Source organism: Ranitomeya imitator, chromosome 3 (genome assembly GCF_032444005.1).
Source record: "Ranitomeya imitator isolate aRanImi1 chromosome 3, aRanImi1.pri, whole genome shotgun sequence".
Lineage (NCBI taxonomy): Eukaryota > Metazoa > Chordata > Amphibia > Anura > Dendrobatidae > Ranitomeya > Ranitomeya imitator.
Window position 1 is genome coordinate 503,455,490 of NC_091284.1, and position 23,052 is coordinate 503,478,541.

Sequence of the window (23,052 nt, forward strand, 5' to 3'; positions counted from 1 at the left end):
AGTTTGACCAGCGATTTCTCATTTTTACAACAACATTTACAAAACCATTTTTTTTAGGCACCACCTCACATTTGAAGTCAGTTTGAGGGGTCTATATGGCTGAAAATACCCAAAAGTGACACCATTCTAAAAACTGCACCCCTCAAGTTGCTCAAAACCACATTCAAAAAGTTTATTAACCCTTCAGGTGCTTCACAGCAGCAGAAGCAACATGGAAGGAAAAAATGGACATTTAACTTTTTAGTCACAAAAATGATCTTTTAGCAACAAAAGAGAAACTGGACCCCAAAAGTTATTGTACAATTTGTCCTGAGTACGCCGATGCCCCAAATGTGGGGGGAACCACTGTTTGGGTGCGTGACAGGGCTCGGAAGGGAAGGAGCGCCACTTGACTTTTTCAATGAAAAATTGGCTCCAATCTTTAGCGGACACCGTGTCGCATTTGGAGAGCCCCTGTGTGCCTAAACATTGGAGCTCCCCCACAAGTGAACCCATTTTGGAAACTAGACCCCCCAAGGAACTTATCTAGATGCATAGAGAGCACTTTGAACCCCCAGGTGCTTCACAAATTGATCCGTAAAAATGAAAAAGTACCTTTTTTCACAAAAAAAATTTCTTTTAGCCTCAATTTGTTCATTTCCACATGGGCAACAGGATAAAATGGATCCTAAAATGTGTTGTGCAAGTTCTCCTGAGTACACTGATACCTCATATGTGGTTACAAACCACTCATGGTGCACACGGCAAGGCTCGGAAGGGAAGGAGCCCCATTTGACTTTTGAATGAAAAATTTGCTCCAATCGTTAGTGGACACCATGTCGTGTTTGGAGAGCCCCTTTGTGCCTAAACATTGGAGCTCCCCCACATGTGACCCCATTTTGGAAACTAGACCTCCCATGAAACTAATCTAGATGTGTGGTGACCACTTTAAACCCCCAAGTGCTTCTCAGAAATTTATAACGCAGATCCGTGAAAATAAAAAATAATTTTTCTTTCCTCAAAAAGTATATTTTAGCCCGCAATTTTTTATTTTCACAAGAGTCACACACGTCGGGGCTTGGAAGGGAAGTAGTGAAGTTTTGGAATGCAGACTTTGATGGAATGGTCTGCGGGCATCATGTTAGGTTTGTAGAGCCCCTGATGTGCCTAAACAGTAGAAACCCCCCACAAGTGACCCCATTTTGGAAACTAGACCCCCAAGGAACTTATCTCGATATGTGGTGAGCACTTTAAACCTCTAAGTGCTTCACAGAAGTTTACAACGCAGAGCCATGAAAATAAAAAATCATTTTTCTTTCCTCAAAAATGATTTTTAGCAAGCCATTTTTTATTTTCACAAGAGTAACAGGAGAAATTGGACCCCAATAGTTGTTGCCCAGTTTGTCTCGAGTATGCTGGTACCCCATATGTGGGGGTAAACCACTGTTTGGGCACACGTCGGGGCTCGGAAGGGAAGTAGTGATGTTTTGAAATGCAGACTTTGATGGAATGGTCTGCGGGCGTCACGTTGCATTTGCAGAGCCCCTGATGTGCCTAAACAGTAGAAACCCCCAACATGTGACCCTATTTTGGAAACTAGACCCCAAAGGAACTTCTCTAGATATGAGGTGAGCACTTTGAACCCCCAAGTCCTTCACAGAAGTTTACAACGCAGAGCCGTGAAAATAAAAAATCATTTTTCTTTCCTCAAAAATGATGTTTTAGCAAGCATTTTTTTATTTTCACAAGGGTAGCAGGAGAGATTGGACCCCAATGGTTGTTGCCCAGTTTGTCCCGAGTATGCTGGTACCCCATATGTTGGGGTAAACCACTGTTTGGGTGCACGTCGGGGCTTGAAAGGGAGGGAGCACCATTTGACTTTTTGAACGCAAGATTGGTTGGAATCAATGGTGGCGCCATGTTGCGTTTGGAGACCCCTGATGTGCCTAAACAGTGGAAACCCCTCAATTCTAACTCCAACACTAACCCCAACACACCCCTAACCCTAATCCCAACTCTAGCCATAACCCTAATCACGACCCAAACCCCAACACACCCCTAACCACAACCCTAACCCTAACACACCCCTTGCCCTAACCATAACCCTAACCACAAGCCTAATCTTAACCCTAGCCCTAATTCCAACCCTAACTCTAATTCCAACCCTAACCCTAAGGCTATGTGCCCACGTTGCGGATTCGTGTGAGATTTTTCCGCACCATTTTTGAAAAATCCGCAGGTAAAAGGTACTGCGTTTTACCTGCGGATTTACCGCGGATTTCCAGTGTTTTTTGTGCAGATTTCACCTGTGGATTCTTATTGAGGAACAGGTGTAAAACGCTGCAGAATCCGCACAAAGAATTGACATGCTGCGGAAAAAAAACATACAGTGTTTCCGCGTGGTATTTTCAGCACCATGGGCACAGCGGATTTGGTTTTCCATAGGTTTACATGGAACTGTAAACCTGATGGAAAACTGCTATGAATCCACAGCGGCCAGTTTGCTGCGGATCCGCAGCCAAATCCGCACCGTGTGCATGTAGTCTATTTCTAAGGGTATGTGCACATGCTGTGGAAAATGCTGCGGATTCACAGCGTTTCCGCAGCTGCGGGTCCGCAGCAGTTTCCCATGAGTTTACAGTTCAATGTAAACATATGGGAAACAAAAAACGCTGCGCACATGCTGCGGAAAAAACTGCGCGGAAATGCAGCGGTTTACATTCCGCAGCATGTCACTTCTTTCTGTGGATTCCGCAGCAGTTTTACAACTGCTCCAATAGAAATTTGCAGTTGTAAAACCGCAGTGAAATCCGCAGAAAAACCGCAGTAAATCCTCAGCGGTTTTGCACTGCGGATTTATCAAATCCGCTGCGGAAAAATCCGCAGAGGACCAGAATACGTATGCACATAGCCTTACCCTAACCCTAGCCCTAGCCCTAACCCTAGCCCTAACCCTAGCCCTAACCCTAGCCCTAACCCTAACCCTAGTTCTAACCCTAACCCTAGTGGAAAAAAATATATATTTTCTATACAGTTAGGTCCATATATATTTGGACAGGGACAACATTTTTCTAATTTTGGTTATAGACATTACCACAATGAATTTTAAACAAAACAATTCAGATGCAGTTAAAGTTCAGACTTTCAGCTTTCATTTGAGGGTATCCACATAAAAATTGGATGAAGGGTTTAGGAGTTTCAGCTCTTTAACACGTGCCACCCTGTTTTTAAAGAGACCAAAAATAATTGGACAGATTAAATAATTTTAAATAAAATGTTCATTTTTAGTACTTGGTTGAAAACTCTTTGTTGGCAATGACGTCCTGAAGTCTTGAACTCATGGACATAACCAGACGCTGTGTTTCCTCCTTTTTGATGCTCTGCCAGGCCTTCACTGTGGTGGTTTTCAGTTGCTGTTTGTTTGTGGGCCTTTCTGTCTGAAGTTTAGTATTTATCAAGAGAAATGGATGCTCAATTGGGTTGAGATCAGGTGACTGACTTGGCCATTCAAGAATATTCCACTTTGTTGCTTTAATAAACTCCTGGGTTGCATTGGCTTTATGTTTTGGGTCATTGTCCATCTGTAGTATGAAACGACGACCAATCCGCTTGGCTGCATTTGGCTGGATCTGAGCACACAGTATGTCTCTGAATACCTCAGAATTAATTCGGCTGCTTCTGTCCTGAGTCACATCATCAATAAACACTAGTGACCCAGTGCCACTGGCAGCCATGCATGCCCAAGCTATCACACTGCCTCCGCCGTGTTTTACAGATGGTGGTATGCTTAGGACCATGAGCTGTACCATGCCTTCGCCATACTTTTCTCTTTCCATCATTCTGGTAGAGGTTGATCTTGGTTTCTTCTGTCCAAAGAATGTTCTTCCAGAACTGTGCTGGCTTTTTTAGATATTTTTAGCAAAGTCCAGTCTAGCCTTTTTATTCTTGATGCTTATGAGTGGCTTGCACCATGCAGTGAACCCTTTGTATTTACTTTCATGCAGTCTTCTCTTTATGGTAGATTTGGATATTGATACGCCGACCTCCTGGAGAGTGTTGTTCACTTGGTTGGCTGTTGTGAAGGGGTTTCTCTTCACCATGGGGATTATTCTGCGATTATCTACCACTGTTGTCTTCCGTGGGTACCCAGGTCTTTTTGCATTGATGAGTTCACCAGTGCTTTCTTTCTTTCTCAGGATGTGCCAAACTGTAGATTTTGCCACTCCTAATATTGTAGCAATTTCTCGGATGGTTTTTTCTGTTTTCGCAGCTTAAGGATGGCTTGTTTCACCTGCATGGAGAGCTCCTATGACTGCATGTTTACTTCACAGCAAAACCTTCCAAATGCAAGCACCACACCTCAGATCAACTCCAGGCCTTTTATCTGCTTAATTGAGAATGACATAACGAAGGGATTGCCCACATCTGTCCATGAAATAGCCTTGGAGTCAATTGTCCAATTGCTTTTGGTCCCTTTAAAAACAGGGTGGCACATGTTATTAAGCTGAAACTCCTAAACCCTTCATCCAATTTTTATGTGGATACCCTCAAATGAAAGATGAAAGTCTGAACTTCAACTGCATCTGGATTGTTTTGTTTAAAATTCATTGTGGTAATATCTATAACAAAAATTAGAAAAATGTTGTCTCTGTCCAAATATATATGGACCTAACTGTATTTTATTATTGTCCCTACCTATGGGGGTGATAAATGTTGGGTTCATTTACTATGTTTTTTTATTTTGGTCACTGTGATAAAGCCTATCACAGTGATCAAAATGAACCTGGAACGAATCTTCTGGCTGGCAGAATCAGCGGGCGCACTGCGCATGCGCCCACCGTTTTGGAAGATGGTGGCGCCCATGGAGAAGACGGACAGACACCGGGAGGCACGGTAAGTATGAGGGGGTGGGGGGAGGATGGGGGGTTGGATCGGAGCACGGGGGTAAATCAGAGCAGAAGGGGTTGGATCGGAGCACGGAGGGTGGATCGGAGCACGGGGGTGGATCGGAGCACGGGGGTGGATCGGAGCATGGAGGGTTGGATCGGAGCATGGGGGTGGGATCGGAGCACATGGGGTGGATCGGAGCACAGGGCGGTTGGATCGGAGCACGGGGGTGGATTGGAGCACAGGGGGAGCGGACAGGAGGATGGGGGAGCGGACAGGAGGATGGAGGGGAGCAGACCACAGAATGGAGGACTGTGGAGGAGATCTGTGGTGGTGGGGGGGCAGATCAGTGTTTCCAGCCATGGCCGATGATATTGCAGCATCGGCCATGGCTGGATTGTAATATTTCACCACTTTTCATAGGTGAAATATTACAAATTGCTCTGATTGGCTGTTGTACTTTCAACAGCCAATCAGAGCGATCGTAGCCACGGGGGGGAAGCCAACCCCCCCTGGGCTGAGTACCAGCCCATGACGCCACATAGGCATCACAGGTCAGATTGGCACCAAATTTCATGATGCCTACGTGGCGTCAAAGGTCGGGAAGGGGTTAAGCATTTACAAACTTCTGTGATTTGAACCCCTGTAAGTTTAATATAGGAAATAATGAAAATTGAGTGATTCTTATCATAAACATATGTTAAAAAATTAATATTGATGTAAAATCATACAAGAAATAGTAATCATAGCTTTAACTAATATTGACTAAAATTGTTTGTTTATAGGGTATTTATTACCACAAAGCTATCCATAATTATCAAGCACCCACAACAAACTAAAGAACAGCTCCCCCTACATAAGTATAAGCAACAATAGTTTACTACATTAGCTATTTAGATGCCCAAAAAATATTTAGCTGATAAAACCTACTTAATATTTATATTTATACTTATAAAATATTTTGGTCAGCAGAATACTATTTTTAATAGGCATTCATTCATAAAAGCATATCAAACCCTTATCACGTCCTGCCACCTACAACTCAAAAATATTTCTAGAACTAGGTCTTTCCTCAACCCCAAGTCTACTAAAATGCTTGCACACACTCTCTTTATCTTCTGCCTTGACTATTGCAATATCCCTCTTTGTGGCATCCTGAACACTCTTACAACTCTCCAGTCTGTCCTTAGCTTCACACTTTATTAATCCACCTATTTCCGTGCTACTCTCCCACCTATCCCTTCGCTAGCCTCCAATTCCTCAGTGAATCTAGTTTAAACTAATAACAATGACTGTCAACAAAGATTATGGCTAATCTGTTTCCTGCATGCATCTCCAAACAACTCTATCAATACGTGGTAAGGTACTTGAAAGTATCGGTATCGGATAGTATCGGCCGATACCCGAAAAGTATCGGATATCGCCGATACCGATATCCGATACCAATACAAGTCAATAGGACATCAAGTATCGGAAGGTATCCTGATGGATCCCAGGGTCTGAAGGAGAGGAAACTCTCCTTCAGGCCCTGGGATCCATAGTGAGGTGTAAAATAAAGAATTAAAATAAAAAATATTGTTATATTCACCTCTCCGACGGCCCCTGGAACATCACCGCGAGGAACCGGCGTCCGGCAGGCTTCTTTGCTCAAAATGAGCGCCTTTAGGACCTGCGGAATGACGTAGCGGCTTCTGATTGGTCGCGTGCCGCCCATGTGACCGCCACGCGACCAATCAGAAGCCGCGATGTCATTCCACAGGTCCTAAAGGCGCTCATTCTAGGAATTTATCTGAGGAATGACATCGCGGCTTCTGATTGGTCGCGTGGCGGTCACATGGGCGGCACGCGACCAATCAGAAGCCGCGACGTCATTTCGCAGGTCCTAAAGGCGCTCATTTTGAACAAAGAAGCCTGCCGGACGCCGGTGACTCGCGGTGATGTTCCAGAGGCCGCCGGAGAGGTGAATATAACAATATTTTTTATTTTAATTCTTTATTTTACACCTCCGATACCGATACCCGATACCACAAAAATATCGGATCTCGGTATCGGAATTCTGATACCGCAAGTATCGGCTGATACCCGATACTTGCGGTATCGGAATGCTCAACACTACTTACCACACATAATCTCTAGTCCTCACAAATCCCCCTTCTCTCCTCTGCTCTTTTGTTCCTTTCCCAATTGCCCCCAATATTTTTCCTGAGCATCCCCATTCTCTGAAATATAATGCCTCAACAAGTCTGATTGTCTCAAACATTTGGAATCTTTAGACTTGAAAACTCATCTCTTCAGAACTGACAACAGGAAGTAATAACCCTATTAACATCTCACGACCATTGGAGCTGCTGCAACCTCCCGATCTACTGTCTCTTCTTCATCAACCTGTAGATTGTAAACTTGTGAGAACTGGATCCTCTCCCCTTCTGTAACAGTCTTTCAGTTCCTTAAAACTTTAATTTAATGTATAGAAGTAACCATCTGCACATGCACAGCACTATGGAAATAAGCTGGAACAATATACCTTTAACGGCATTGCTCAACAGGACTTACTAAAAAATATAAAATAGCTCAAGGTAAAATTGAACTTTCAATACAAGCAATAAACTCATAGACCACATAGTGTAAAACAAAACTATCAAAAAAATGTGTCTCTACATTAAAAAGTTAAAAAAACAGCAGTTACAAATGTATTTTTTTAAATGAACACAACTTATAACTATACGCCCTGAAGAGCCAGTTAAGCTGCTGATACAAGTGGGGAACTTGTAACTAACTATAGGATTAGTAATGGATAGGTATCTTATTGATTCCTCTCCATTAGAAATCCGTGGCCTTGATATCACCTGACAATACAAAGATTACATCAACCCCACAAATATGAACACCACTTGCCACTACTACAGGGCAAGTGGGAAGAGCCCAGCAAAGTGCCAGAATTGGAGCATCCAATAGATGAGTCTTTTCTGGGTTGCTGTGGGCTGCTCTTTTTAGGCTGGGGTGGGGTTAATATCCATGGCCCCTTACGAGCCTGAGAATACCAGCCCCCAGCTGTCAGTTTTAGCAAGAATGTTTGTCAAAAATAAATAAATAATTAAAAAATATGGTGTGAGGACACCTCTAATTCTTGATAACCAGCCTTGCTGAAGCTGAAAGCTGAGGGTTGCAGTGCCCAGCTGTCAGTTTTGCCTGGCTGGCTAAAAAAATACAGGGGAACCCATGTCAGATTTTTCATTTATTTATTTATAGCGTAGGCAGCGGGTGTAGAATACTCCCATCAGCCGCTCCTGCTGTCACTGTTAATAGCAGCAGGTGTAGGCTGATAAGAGTAATAGTCCCAAAAGCTACTACCTGTTGACATTGTTTTCACTTGAATATAATTCTAATCATTCTCCCCTGCTCATGCTTATCCACGGCAGAGCATGGGAGAATGATGATAGTCGTCTTCAGCAGCCAATGCCGTGGAACAGTGCTTACAGTGTACCGCTGCTTCCCTGGCGCTTGCCGTGTAGTACTGATGTGGTACACGGTTGCCACACATGTGCCACATCTATTACACACACAGACACTGACATCTCTGGTACCGATTTTTCCAGTAGTGGAAAATATATGTTAGGGTATGTGCGCACCTTGAGCATTTGCCTGCAGAAATTACTGCAAGGTTTCTGCATCTTTTGGCAGCAAAAACACGTTTCGTTGCATTTTTTGGTGCATTTTTTGCTGTAGTTTTGTATGCATTTTTGTACAGCAATGAATGCTTTTTTTTAGCTAAATAATGGTATATGCACATGTTCAGTAATTGTCACCGCTTTGGATGCAGCACATGTCTGCTATGTCCAAAGCGTTGCCAGCTAATGAATGCAGGTGAATCCACCTGTGTTCATTGAACCGTGTGGATTCACCGCATCCAATATATTGTACAAGTGAAATTTATCTTGCGGATGCTCGCATCTCCACAAGATCAATAGACATGCAGCAGTCTGGAAAGATGCTGCATGTCCATCACTGCAGGTAAGCCGCAGGCATCACTGAAGGCACAGCGGGCATGGGATTTCTGACATCTGGAAGTATGCAGCGTCCAACCCTCAGAGTTTACTGAAAGTGTGCACCTACCCTAAAGATATTTTTAAAAAGTTTTCTGATGTAATTTCATGGTTCAACACCTTCTTTTTCATCCTGATGCAGTAGCATAAGGGTAATGGGTTTAGGTCTTGTGTCAGCAGCTGTCATTGACACTAAGCCCTAGGTTGAGTAATGAAAAGGTGTCAGCCAGACACCCTTATTACTATGCTGGTAAGTAAACACACACAAGCGCACACGCATGCACACGCATACACTGTAACCAGCCTATGTAGGAGCATTAACAGAATGTACATACATAGGCAGTAACCAAACAGCAACTGTTCATTTTTACAAACAAATTGGGTGGGCTCTCACAAAATTTTCATAACCAGTAGAGGGAAAGCTGACAGCTGAGAGCTGATGTTATCTTTCTGGGAAGGAGTCAATAACCAAAAAGGTTCACAGGCTAATAATATCATCTCACAGCTGTTTGCTTATCCTTTACTGGCTAATTTACAGGGGGACTTCAACAAAAAATTGACATAGGGTCCCCCTATAAAATATAACTAGCAAAGACTAGGCAGACAGCTGCAGGGTGATATTAATAGCCAAGGAATGGGACATGGATTTTGGCCCCTTCCCAAACTAAAAACATCAGCTCTCAGACGCCCCAGAAAATGCACGTCTTGCACTTAGTCCAGCACTTCCCACATGCCCTATAGTGGTGGCAAGTGGGGTAATGGTTGGGGGGTTGATGTCACATTTGTATTGTCGGCTGACATCAAGCCCAAAGGTTAGTAATGGAGAGGCATCTATAAGATGCCCTCATTACTAACTCCATAGTGATATTATAAAAAAACCACACACCCAGAATAAAGTCATTTATTTGAAATAATGACACAGACTCATTTATTGAATCTAAATTAAACCATTCTCACCGAATGCCTAATCCACTGAAGCCAACATCTCTTGCAACAAAAATAAAATAATAATCCACAATATTCCTCACCTGTTCACCGAGATGATAATCCATAATGTCCCATGATGATCTTGATGACTTGATGTGACTTCTCTCAAAGACAGCTGGCTATAGACTGACACAGGAGGTAATCGCTCTTGCAGTGTACAGCACTGAGCTGCCTTGAGAAGGTTATACGAGTTCATCAGCTGATGAGTTCCAGTGATCAGACTAACGGCATCACCGCTGCATGAGAAAGTTTACCGGAGTTCATTATGAACTTGGGTGACCTCTCTCACAGCAGCTCAGCGCTATGCACTGTGGGAGCGATAAGGTTCCTGTCAGTGTATTGTCAGTGGCCGGGTAGAGCAGTCACATCTCCCAATATGACTGTGCTACACTTGAAATTTCTATGGGACACTCTGTATTACATGGAAAAGGCGGACGGGTGAGTATATGGTGGTTTATTATTTTTTATTTTTTTTTATAGGAGAAAAGGGCATCAGGGATTGGGCATTAAGGTGAGTATATGATGTATTTGCATTTTTATAGAAGACAAGGGTGTAGAGAAATTGGTGTTAGGTGAGTATAATGTGTTTCTTATTTTTATTTGAGTATGTATTTAATAAATTAGCAATTTTTGTGTTTTTTAACTTTGACCACAGGCGCCATCTTGCAAGACATCTCCCATCAGTGGCTCCTGCTATCACTGTTATCAGTCACAGCAGACAAAGCCTTGTGGGAGGAGTAGGCTCTCATCAGCTGGTGCCTGCTGACCTGCAGTAAGCTTTTTACCACGTGTGACCGCTGCGAGTCCCAGTATCTCTGCAGAGTCACACTGACATTTTTGTTTTTTTCAACTTTGAGCACAGGCACTGTCTGATGAGACTACTTCTCCCATCAGCAGCACCTCTTGGCACTGTTGTCAGTGACAGCTGACGTACGTTGATGGGCGGAGTAGTCTCTCATCAACTGGTGCAGGTCTCTGATGGCAGTAAAGATCAACCGGCAGTAGCTTTACCGCTGATCAGAAGTGCTATGTCAGTGTTTCCCATGCTGTCACTCAGCATGGGAAACTCCAGCACTTTGTTTGTGTATGGCGTTTGGCTATATTTGGCGAAAATTGCAAATTTGGCAATCATGAGTCAAACTGAATATAGATATATTCACTCATCTCTAGTTATAATATACTGGGTGACTCTCACTGAATGTTTTCATTTACATGTTACACTTCTCTTTTATGCTGCATTGATTGTTACACATTAGGATTAGTTTTATGTTCTCCGAAAATCAGCAGGGTTTTCTGTCCTCCATTTGTATATATTTGCATGAATCCATTGCATCCCTGTGGGAGCCAGTGGACTTTACTGTAAGTCATGGCTGGTTGGTTATGCACCTGGTATGTGGCATTAGACATTTCTGAATCCTGTATGATGTATTTTCTCATGTGCAAAGATATTATTTGTGGAAATAAAACTTGCTACAGCTTTTATCTGCAAAGTATTTTTTTTAATGTACATTCATTCTCTATATTTCATTTTTGAGTAGCATTTAAGTTTCTAAGTCATTTACTTGTGCAGGATATACATTTTTATTGTTTGACTTGTTATATACACCTCACCATTGAAATTTCAATACTAATAAGTAAAAGTTGTGGAATTATGGAAATGTTATGATCAATAGGCATGCTAATGATGTGAAAATTATACAAAAAATGGAAACCAAAATTTAACAACATCTCACACATCTAAATCTCACAGTCTTATGATGTGAGTCTCCAGAATGATGTTCCAGACCTAATCAAGTTGGAAGACCTGGTGTGAGAATGTACACTGACAAGCAAAAGGGTAACAATGTTTTGAAATCTTGACTTTCAAGCTCCATATCACCAACTTCTACATGAGACTACCATCATTTAAAGACAATCATCTTGGCTATCTCATACATTAAATTTACCTACAACTATTTAGCATACCATCAGTTATGCAGATTATTGTCATGTCACTGCATTTTTACTGTTTTGCTCTGAAAAATCCAAATTAGATTTTTTATTATTTTGTAAGAATTTTGTAAATCCACCTAAGGCTTTCAGTACTGCTTGAATGAATCTGGGAATGCTCTCTATCAGATTCAAAGATGCACACTGTCAAAGACAGATCCCTGGAATGGGCCGTGATTGTCAAAAGGTCTATAGTGTGTGTGGGCTATATGTTCAGAAAGGACGTTGAGGTAACGGTGGATAAGTGTGAATAATCATTTTTTCTTTTATGTGTATGTGAAGAACAGCATAATAAAAGACAATTCTACAAGATAAAGATGAGGATGGGGCATTACTACAGTATGGGGACCAGGATGGGACATTCTTACAAAATGGGAACCAGGATAGGGACATTACTACAAGATGGGACCAGGATGTGGCATTACAAGATGTTTGCCAGAATTACAATATGGTGCTAATTGTAAGATAATATTACTGTATGTGGAGAATTGAAGGAAACCAAATTGTAAAAATAAAATTCACAATAATGCATGAAAAAAATTTGCCACTGCAAATTCTGTTTTATATATAAAGTAAAGTAAACAAAAAAGTGCACATTTGTTATTGCCACATCCAAAACAGCACAAGCATCCATTTCCGCATTGTATTTTGTGTCGTCAATTCACTCCCACATGTCTTTATAGTCTTAAGATTTCAATGTACCCTGCACGAATTTAAGACTCCTTGTGACAGATGCACAAAGCAGCCTCAATGTTAGGACTGGCAGAATGCACCAAGTATAAGATGAAATATTAATAGGTGCGTTCGCAGTCCGGGGTCCACCGTGCAGGTGAAAACCTGCTGCTAGTAAATGGCAGCGCTATATGGCGGTGGAAGCGATCCCTGTAAAGCCACAGGTCCGCAATACCGCACTAAAGAGTGCAAGCAAGGAGTCAGCGAACTCAATCCCAAGACTCAGGGTTGAAGTCCGTTCAGACTACTTGCGCACAACACCGCAACTGGGTGTGTTAGGTAACTGATATAGTTAGACCACCGAAGTGCGAACTGTGCCATGCTGGCAGACACCACTAAGCACTCAGATGTGGGTCAGGAAGCGCACTACTGGTGCGTGGTGCCGCACTAGCGGTCCCAGCAATAGACGCTGATTCGTGTGTGACACGCTGAGTGGTTAGTTGGGCGCTAGATAGCAGCCATACACCTTACACGAACAGTCATACAATAGGGTAGGGGTATTTAATGAACGACTTGCACTCACAACAAACACACGTACACAATTGTACACTAGCGCATGGCCGTGCAGCCATGCAAAGCTTATATAGCTGCAGTACGTTCAGGACCTTCCAATAAAGGACCAGTGGGCAGCTGCCACAGAAGTTAGCCCTTTCAGGACCCTCCAGGAGGACCAATGGGAACCCCTGCAGCATCTAAGCATGTGACCCTCGATCTCCAACGGGAGATCTCACACTGGGCATGCTCAGAAGGGAAAAAGCAGGACTTAGTCCCAAAAGGGTCCGCTCGCTGGAGAAGCAACAGCAAGCCTAAGCACAGAGTGAGACTGAGCCAGACGCAAGGACCGACGTCTCTGCTGAGCAGGTTCCACTGCGGCAGGAGAAGAATGGGAGACCGCAGCAGAAATGGGCCGAGATTCCCCCTGTGCAGAAGTGGGAACTTGACCCCTAACACTCAAAAGCATAACTAAGCCTCCTCTATGTTTTACAGTAGGTATAATGTTCTTTTTTTGTATACTTCATTTGTGTAAATACAGAGCTCATATGACTTGTCAAAAAGCTCCAGTTTTGTCTCGTCTATCAAAAGGTTATTCTCCTGGAAAATTATCTCTTGCCAATATGCATTTTGGCAAATTCCAATTTAGTTTTTTATGATTTTCTTTCAACAGTTGTTTCCTCCTTTGTCATCGTCTATAAAGTCCACTTTGGCCAAAAAAGAAATGGATGGTGCTATCTGATGTGAATGTTCACCTCTAATCTATTTAGAAGTTGTTCTGGGCTCTTTGGTTATAACATGCATTATCCATCTCTTCAATTTGTCATCAAATTTCCTCTTAGGTCTATGTCCAGGGAGGTTGGCTACGGTCCAATTAAAAAAAAAATTATGAATAGTATATGATACTGCAGTAACAAATAGATTAAAATATTTGGAGATGGCCTTATAGCCTTTACCCTTAACATGTTTATCTATATTTTTCTTTCTAATGTCGACACAACTTTCTCCTTAGATTTATTTGTCCATATTCAATTTGAAACTGTCATAGTTAGGACATGGTTGATGTCCTGTTCTCTCAGGGTTAATTTTGCTGGCCTCCCTTTGGATCTAGGAGGGGTATTTATACTCACTCCAGACTAGTATTCCCTGTCAGCTATACTTTCATCTAGTCTGTGTGCTTGACCCTTGGAGTGTGTGCCCAGTTTGCAATTGTTTTCCTTGCTCTCCATGCAGTATTGTTTGTTCTTTTGGATTTCTGACCTCTGGCTTCCCTTCTGACAATCCCCTGTCTGACCCCTTTGGTACCTCGTGATCTCTTGGTTCTGAACTTAGCTTGCTTTACTACTCTCCTGTGTTCATCGTCTCCTCTGCACCCCTAAATCCGGCTCCGCCCTCGACCACCTCCTACTCTATCACATGGTTCAGGTCCTGGTTGTTATCTGGTAAGTTACCCGGTGCTCTGCTCAGCTCCCTTGCTGCTGTGTGCATTTTACCCCGCAGCAGTAATACCTGGGAGCTGTGACAGGAACACACCATGATACCAAACATCACAGTCATTACTTTTTATCCTTTAAACAAGCAGACAGACTGGTTACAAGATTGTAGATACCTGTAATGTTAACTACAGAACATATTTCTAAGCTGAAATTATTTTCAATCTCATCTAGGGGTACCATCATTTTTGTCCATGCCATTTTCATAATTTTTTTTATTTTCTATTCAACCACAATTCAAAAGCAAATTCCGATTTTCATAAGTTGCTATTCAGCAAATATAAATTGAAAATTATTTTTGTCAGTTTCCACTAAGTGAAGTGGACACTGTTGTTTTTCTTACTTAAACAGAATGGTACCAACAATTTTGTGCACTTATGTAAATGTCTTTGTCAAGGTTTGTGGGCTCTGCTGCTGTCTTCCTCCCACACTTCAAATGGCTACTGTTGAGATGCAATTTGAATTGCACATTAACATTTTTGTAATTCAAAATACCTTATTACATACTCACAACTTCACCCAATGATTTTTCCCCAGCTCCATGTTTCTAGCATCAGCAGGGTCTCTAGATTTTCTCCTGACAAATTTCTCAACAAAACTAACTTATACAAAAGTCTTAAGCTGAAATGGAAACTTTCATTGGAAAATGATACATTTGGTATACAGAAGTTGAACTTTTTGCCTAACTTGGTAATGCAGAATGGATTAAAATAGATAAGCTCTGTCCTCCCTAGTATGTTGACATATGATTTTAATTTGATATGGCATTCTAATAACTCACTTCCCAGACTCTCAGCTTTATCTAAAGAAGCTTATTGAAGTTCTGGGTATTAAACTAATCTCCCAGTGTCCCACATCAGTTTTCACTTCTTCACAGATCACCTCCAGAACTCTACATATGTTTATCATGGGTTATAAAAGTTCTATTTTGGGAATCATGCCTACAAATATTTAATTTATCAATCATAACCAGCTGTTGTGATTTTTTTTGCCCAAATATAAGAGGAAAATCTAAAGAGATGATAAAAGTAACAGAAAGTGTCACATCTTTATTTTTTTAAAAAGAATGCATTAAAATGTAATAAAAGTTGAAACTAAGTTTTAACTAGAGTTCTTTGGTGAAGAAGGCTAATTTCTAAATATCCTATTAGCGGATCCTCAATTCTTTGGAATCGAGGACGTTTTAAGTAGCTTAAAAAAAAACTCTCTCAATGACTCGTATGTAAATCAAAGAAAAAGCTGTGTCTGTGGCAATATACATTTCCATTCAACTCTTGTACAAAAAACTTGTAAATCACAGTTCACAAGTCAGCAAAAATGAGAATTGAATACTGTGCAAAACATTTGCAAGGTGGAAGGCAACATCAATAGCCTACAATAAAAAGAAGTATTAGCTACCTCTTATATTCCAAATTATAAAAGAGGTCAAATTCTACAGCAGGATGGTGCTCTATCTCATACATCCATCTCTACAACAAAGTTCCTCCAGGCAAATAAAATCAAGGTGCTCAAGTACTGGGCAGCCCAGTCACCAGACATGAACATTATTGAGCATGTTTGGGGTAAGATGAAAAATGAAGCTTGGAAGACAAAACCAAAGAATCTAGAATAGTTCTAGGAGGTATGTAAGACTGCATTCTTTCCTGTTCCTGATGACTTCATTAATAAATTGTAAGAATCATTGTTGAACTGCATGGATGCAGTCCTTCAAGCTCATGGAAGCCACACAAAATATTAAATATGACTCTAATAACACCACAACTTCATTCACCAATGTTATGCAAAAATATATTTGTATTTTAAGTTAATTATTTGAATATCACATTACTTTTATGTAGGTGACAAAACTTTTGTCTTGTCAAAATCTGACCATTCTGTGTCCTTTAGCCGATCAATATTTCTGCATTGATGCCAATTTATTTCCTTAAACTAAACCACATTTTGGAGGGTTTGAGCTTTCAAAAGAATAATTTATACAACCAATGGATGAATTTAATGTCAAGCTTTTATTTACATAACATGGATAAGCGACATAACTTCTGTCTGTATACACCTACTGTGTGTCATCATAATGTTTTTCACGGCAACATTCTCTGCTGATTATATGTTTAATAAATATTTGTAATGGTTTTAGCTTATTTTTATATATACACTGCTCAAAAAATAAAAGGAACACTTAAACAACAGAATATAACCACAAGTAAATCAAACTTCTGTGAAATCAAACTGTCCACTTAGGAAGCAACACTGTTTGACAATCAATTTCACATGCTGTTGTGAAAATGGAATAGACAACAGAAGGAAATTATTGGCAATTATCAAGACAAACTCAATAAAGGAGTGGTTCTGCAGGTGGGGACCACAGACCACATCTCAGTGCCAATGCTTTCTGGCTGTTGTTTTGGTCACTTTTGAATGTTGGTTGTGCTTTCACACTCTTGGTAGCATGAGATGGACCCACACAAGTGGCTAAGGTAGTGCAGCTCATCCAGGATGGCACATCGATATGAGCTGTGGCAAGAAGGTTTGCTGTGTCTGTCAGCGTAGTGTTCAGAGGCTGGAGGCATTACCAGGAGACAAGCCAGAACACCAGGAGACATGGAGGGGGATGTATGAGGGCAACAACCCAGCAGCAGGACCGCTACCTCAGCCTTTGCGCAAGGCGGAACAGGAGGAGAACTGCCAGACCCCTGAGACCCGTGCAAAATTACCTCCAGCAGGCCACAAATGGGCATGTGTCTGCACAAACGGTTAGAAACTGACTCCATGAGGAAGGTCTGAGTGCCCGATGGCCAGACCTCCGTGGGATATTAGTTTTGATTTACATTGATAATTTTTAGGCTTTATTGTTATCAACACATTATAATATGTAATGAATAAAGATTTACAACAGGAATATTTCATTCAATGATATTTAGGATGTGGCATTTTAGTGTTCCCTTTATTTTTTGAGCAGTGTATATAGAGCTCCAAATCATTTGGATAGATTCACAGCTATGGAAAAGCTTAATTAATATAGTTTTATTGAAATAAAATGGAGAAATGATAAGCATTAAGTTCCTATGTTCTCTGTTATGTCCCCAGGAATAATATAAGGGTTTGGTGCTACTATCAATATACAATTTTGGACCTATGAATATGTTTTGAAAAATGCTGTTTGACCCATTTCTACCATTGGACGTACTATTCCGTCCATGTGACCCGGGCCCTAATTCCCATGGATGGAATAGTACGTCACATGCGATCAGCTGCTTATGGTTGGGTGTCAGCTGATTATCACAGCTGCCATCCGGCACTATGGACCAGGAGTGGTCACGGGCCGCTCCCGGTACTTTAACCTCCTAAACACTGCGATCAAACAAGATCCCTGCGTGATTCCTTAGGACCATCAGAAGAACGCTCCCTGCAGGCCCCCGGATCCAAGATGGCAGGGTCCTGCAGGGAGGTGGCTTGTCAGTGCTTGCTGAGAGCAGGCACCAGCAAGCCTCCTGTATTGCCTGTCAGATTGCTGTTCTGACACAGTGCTCTGCAAAGTGTCATATCAGCAATCTGACACTATATAGTGATGTTCTACCCTGGGACAAAGTAAAAAAGTAAAACAAAAAGTTAGTGTTACGACTGGCGGAACGCACCAAGTACAAGATGTTATGATACTAGGTGTGTTCGCAGTCCGAGGTCCACCGTGCAGGTGAAAACCCTGCTGCTAGTAGAGAGGACGATATGGGGTACAAAAAGATACACACATGGGTTAACTTCACCCAGTGTGGAGGAAGTGAACCCTGTTGAGTCACAGGGCCGCGGTACAAAGAGCGCAAGCCAAGAGTCTCAGAACTCAATCCCAAGACTTAGGATTTGAGTTCATAAAGACCTAATGCGCTCGACACAACTACTGGGGTGTCGGAGTGACAGAAATAGTAAAGTTAAAGTGGCACAAGAGTGCGTGCGGTGCCGCACAAACGGACGCTGCTAACCACCCAGGCTTGGGTCAGGTAAGCGCATGGCGCCGTACAGGCGGTCACAGCAACTAGACCCAGTTATGTGTGTAACGTGCTGTTGGATAAGTCGGGCGCTAGATAGCAAACATACACCTTCCGCGAACAGTCATCCAATAGGGAGGGTTATTTAAAGAGCGACTTTCACTCACAACACACACACGTATAATCAAGACAATACTAGCGCATGGCGGTGTGGTCATGCGCAGCTTATATAGTTGCAGCACAGGAAGCTGCTACCGAAGTTTTGCCCTTTCAGGACCTTCCAGGAGGACCAATGGGATGTGCTGCAATACCTGAGCATGTGACCCTCGATCTCCAACGGGAGATCCTGCCCTGGGCATGCTCAGACAGAGAAAAGCAGGACTTAGATCCAGAAACGTCCACTCGCCGCTGCCCAGCACTGGCTTCAATGGCAGAAGCAGGAAAAGCAGCAGTTACTCTTCGCACAGAGTCAGACTGAGCGAGATGCTGGGATTGACGTCCCTGCTGAGCAGACTCCACTGTGGCTGGAGAAGAATGAGAGACCGCAGTGGAGACGGATCGAGATTCCCCCTGTGCAGCAGAGGAAACTCGACTCCTAACATTACCCCCCCTCCTTGGGCCTCGCTATGTTCGAAGGCAGCAATGAGCTGCGGGGCCCGAATGTGCTTAACAGGCTCCCAGGACCTGTCCTCGGGGCCATAACCCTTCCAGTCCACCAAATATAATTTTTTGCCACGTACCACCTTGCACCCCAAAATAGCGTTCACCTCATAATTGTCCGTAGATGAACCCGATGTCCCAGCAGATGACTCGGGACAAAGGTCGCCAGGAGCAAAGGTCGGAGCGGGGCGCCGATGAGCATCGGCGGAGGACCTCATTCTCTCCTTAGAGGCCCGAATGGCATCCTGAGTGCGGTTCCAAATATCCCGTGCCTCCACAGCCCAGTCTGCCACCCTGGAGTCAGCGGAAGACACGGGCAAAGGCACAGGTACCCGTGGATGCTGACCATAGTTGAGGAGGAATGGGGTTTGTCCAGTGGAATCGGCTACGGCGTTGTTCAGTGCAAACTCTGCCCATGATAGCAAGGATGCCCAGTCATCCTGCCTGGCTGAAACAAAATGTCGCAGGTATGTGACCAAGGTCTGGTTGGCCCTCTCTACCAACCCATTCGTCTCGGGATGGTAAGTGGAAGAGAGATTCAACTCTATACTGAGAACATAGTAACATAGTAACATAGTTAGTAAGGCCGAAAAAAGACATTTGTCCATCCAGTTCAGCCTATATTCCATCATAATAAATACCCAGATCTACGTCCTTCTACAGAACCTAATAATTGTATGATACCATATTGTTCTGCTCCAGGAAGACATCCAGGCCTCTCTTGAACCCCTCGACTGAGTTCGCCATCACCACCTCCTCAGGCAAGCAATTCCAGATTCTCACTGCCCTAACAGTAAAGAATCCTCTTCTATGTTGGTGGAAAAACCTTCTCTCCTCCAGACGCAAAGAATGCCCCCTTGTGCCCGTCACCTTCCTTGGTATAAACAGATCCTCAGCGAGATATTTGTATTGTCCCCTTATATACTTATACATGGTTATTAGATCGCCCCTCAGTCGTCTTTTTTCTAGACTAAATAATCCTAATTTCGCTAATCTATCTGGGTATTGTAGTTCTCCCATCCCCTTTATTAATTTTGTTGCCCTCCTTTGTACTCTCTCTAGTTCCATTATATCCTTCCTGATCACCGGTGCCCAAAACTGGACACAGTACTCCATGTGCGGTCTAACTAGGGATTTGTACAGAGGCAGTATAATGCTCTCATCATGTGTATCCAGACCTCTTTTAATGCACCCCATGATCCTGTTTGCCTTGGCAGCTGCTGCCTGGCACTGGCTGCTCCAGGTAAGTTTATCATTAACTAGGATCCCCAAGTCCTTCTCCCTGTCAGATTTACCCAGTGGTTTCCCGTTCAGTGTGTAATGGTGATATTGATTCCCTCTTCCCATGTGTATAACCTTACATTTATCATTGTTAAACCTCATCTGCCACCTTTCAGCCCAAGTTTCCAACTTATCCAGATCCATCTGTAGCAGAATACTATCTTCTCTTGTATTAACTGCTTTACATAGTTTTGTATCATCTGCAAATATCGATATTTTACTGTGTAAACCTTTTACCAGATCATTAATGAATATGTTGAAGAGAACAGGTCCCAATACTGACCCCTGCGGTACCCCACTGGTCACAGCGACCCAGTTAGAGACTATACCATTTATAACCACCCTCTGCTTTCTATCACTAAGCCAGTTACTAACCCATTTACACACATGTTCCCCCAGACCAAGCATTCTCATTTTGTGTACCAACCTCTTGTGCGGCACGGTATCAAACGCTTTGGAAAAATTGAGATATACCACGTCCAATGACTCACCGTGGTCCAGTCTATAGCTTACCTCTTCATAAAAACTGATTAGATTGGTTTGACAGGAGCGATTTCTCATAAACCCATGCTGATATGGAGTTAAACAGTTATTCTCATTGAGATAATCCAGAATAACATCCCTCAGAAACCCTTCAAATATTTTACCAACAATAGAGGTTAGACTTACTGGCCTATAATTTCCAGGTTCACTTTTAGAGCCCTTTTTGAATATTGGCACCACATTTGCTATGCGCCAGTCCTGCGGAACAGACCCTGTCGCTATAGAGTCACTAAAAATAAGAAATAATGGTTTATCTATTACATTACTTAGTTCTCTTAGTACTCGTGGGTGTATGCCATCCGGACCCGGAGATTTATCTATTTTAATCTTATTTAGCCGGTTTCGCACCTCTTCTTGGGTTAGATTGGTGACCCTTAGAGAAGACGACAAAGCTCTCTCCAAAACCGAGACGCAAACTGGGGACCCCGGTCACTGACAATTTTGTCAGGCATACCATGTAGGCGGAAGATGTTTTTAATGAACAACGCTGCCAAGGCCCGTGCAGAAGGTAACAGTGGTAGCGGCACCAAATGCACCATTTTTGAGAAATGATCGGTGATGACCCAAATGATGGTACAGCCGCGAGACTTGGGTAAACCCACGACAAAGTCCATCCCGACCATCTCCCAGGGCCTATCTGCCACCGGCAAGGGATAGAGCAAACCAGCTGGACTTTGACGCGGAGATTTATTTTTGGCGCAGGAGACACACGCCAGAATATAATCCCTGACATCCCGGACCATATGCGGCCACCAGTACGTCCTCGCCAGTAGCTCAGATGTCCTCTTTGTCCCAAAGTGTCCACCCACCCTGGACGAATGAGCCCAAGAGAGAACCTCCAGTCGCAAATTAATGGGCATAAAAGTCTTGCCCGGAGGCACAGACTCTAGCGAAACCGGCGCTTCGGTTCTCAGGCTCTCAGAAGGGACAATAAGCCGAGGCTCCTCTTCCTTCTCCTCAGTTGACATAAGGGAGCAAGAGAGAGCATCAGCACGAATATTCTTCTCCCCGGCGAGATAATGAAGGGAAAAGTGGAACCGGGAGAAGAACAAGGACCATCTGGCCTGGCGAGAATTTAGCCGCTGGGCTGTTTGCAAATAGACCAAATTTTTGTGGTCCGTGTACACTTGGAAGGGAAACCGCGCACCTTCCAGAAGATGTCTCCACTCCGAAAAGGCCAACTTCATTGCTAACAACTCCCTATCCCCGATGGAGTAATTTCTCTCCACTGGCGTGAAGGTCTTAGAGAAGAAGAAGCATGGATGCTTCCGACCTTGAGCATCCTTTTGATAGAGGACTGCTCCAGCACCAACAGACGAGGCATCCACCTCCATTAGGAATGGCTTATCCACATCGGGACGATGTAAGATGGGAGCGCTAGCAAAGTGGGACTTAATAGAAGTGAAGGCCTTGGAGACCTCTTCCGACCAAAATTTGGGATTCGCTCCCTTCTTGGTGAGGGCTACCAAGGGAGCTACCAGAGTTGAGAAGTGGGGAATAAACTGGCGGTAATAATTAATGAACCCCATAAAGCGCTGCACGGCTTTAAGAGAATGGGGCTCTTGCCAGTCCATCACAGCCTGTAGTTTGGCAGGATCCATAGCCAATCCCTGGGCGGAGATGATATAGCCCAGGAAAGGTAAGGACTCCTGCTCAAACATACACTTCTCCAACTTCGCATAAAGAGAGTTTGCCCGTAGGAGGTCGAAGACTCTGCCAACATCTCTCCGGTGGGAGTCAATATCTGGAGAAAAGATGAGAATATCATCCAGATAGACTACAACTGAGGTGGAAAGCATATCCCGGAAGATGTCGTTGACAAAGTCTTGGAAAACGGCTGGGGCATTACAGAGCCTGAAGGGCATCACCAGATACTCATAGTGCCCATCTCTGGTGTTAAATGCTGTTTTCCATTCGTCCCCCTCACGGATGCGAATCAGGTTATAAGCACCCCGCAGATCTAGTTTAGTAAACACTCTAGCTCCCCGA

At 43.1% G+C, this 23,052-nt stretch overlaps 1 protein-coding gene across 1 annotated transcript in view; it reads right to left on the minus strand.

Annotated features, from left to right (window-relative positions):
- TMEM47 (transmembrane protein 47) overlaps positions 1–23,052 on the minus strand; it is a 319,081-nt gene that overhangs the window by 7,600 nt on the left and 288,429 nt on the right. The window lies entirely within an intron of this gene.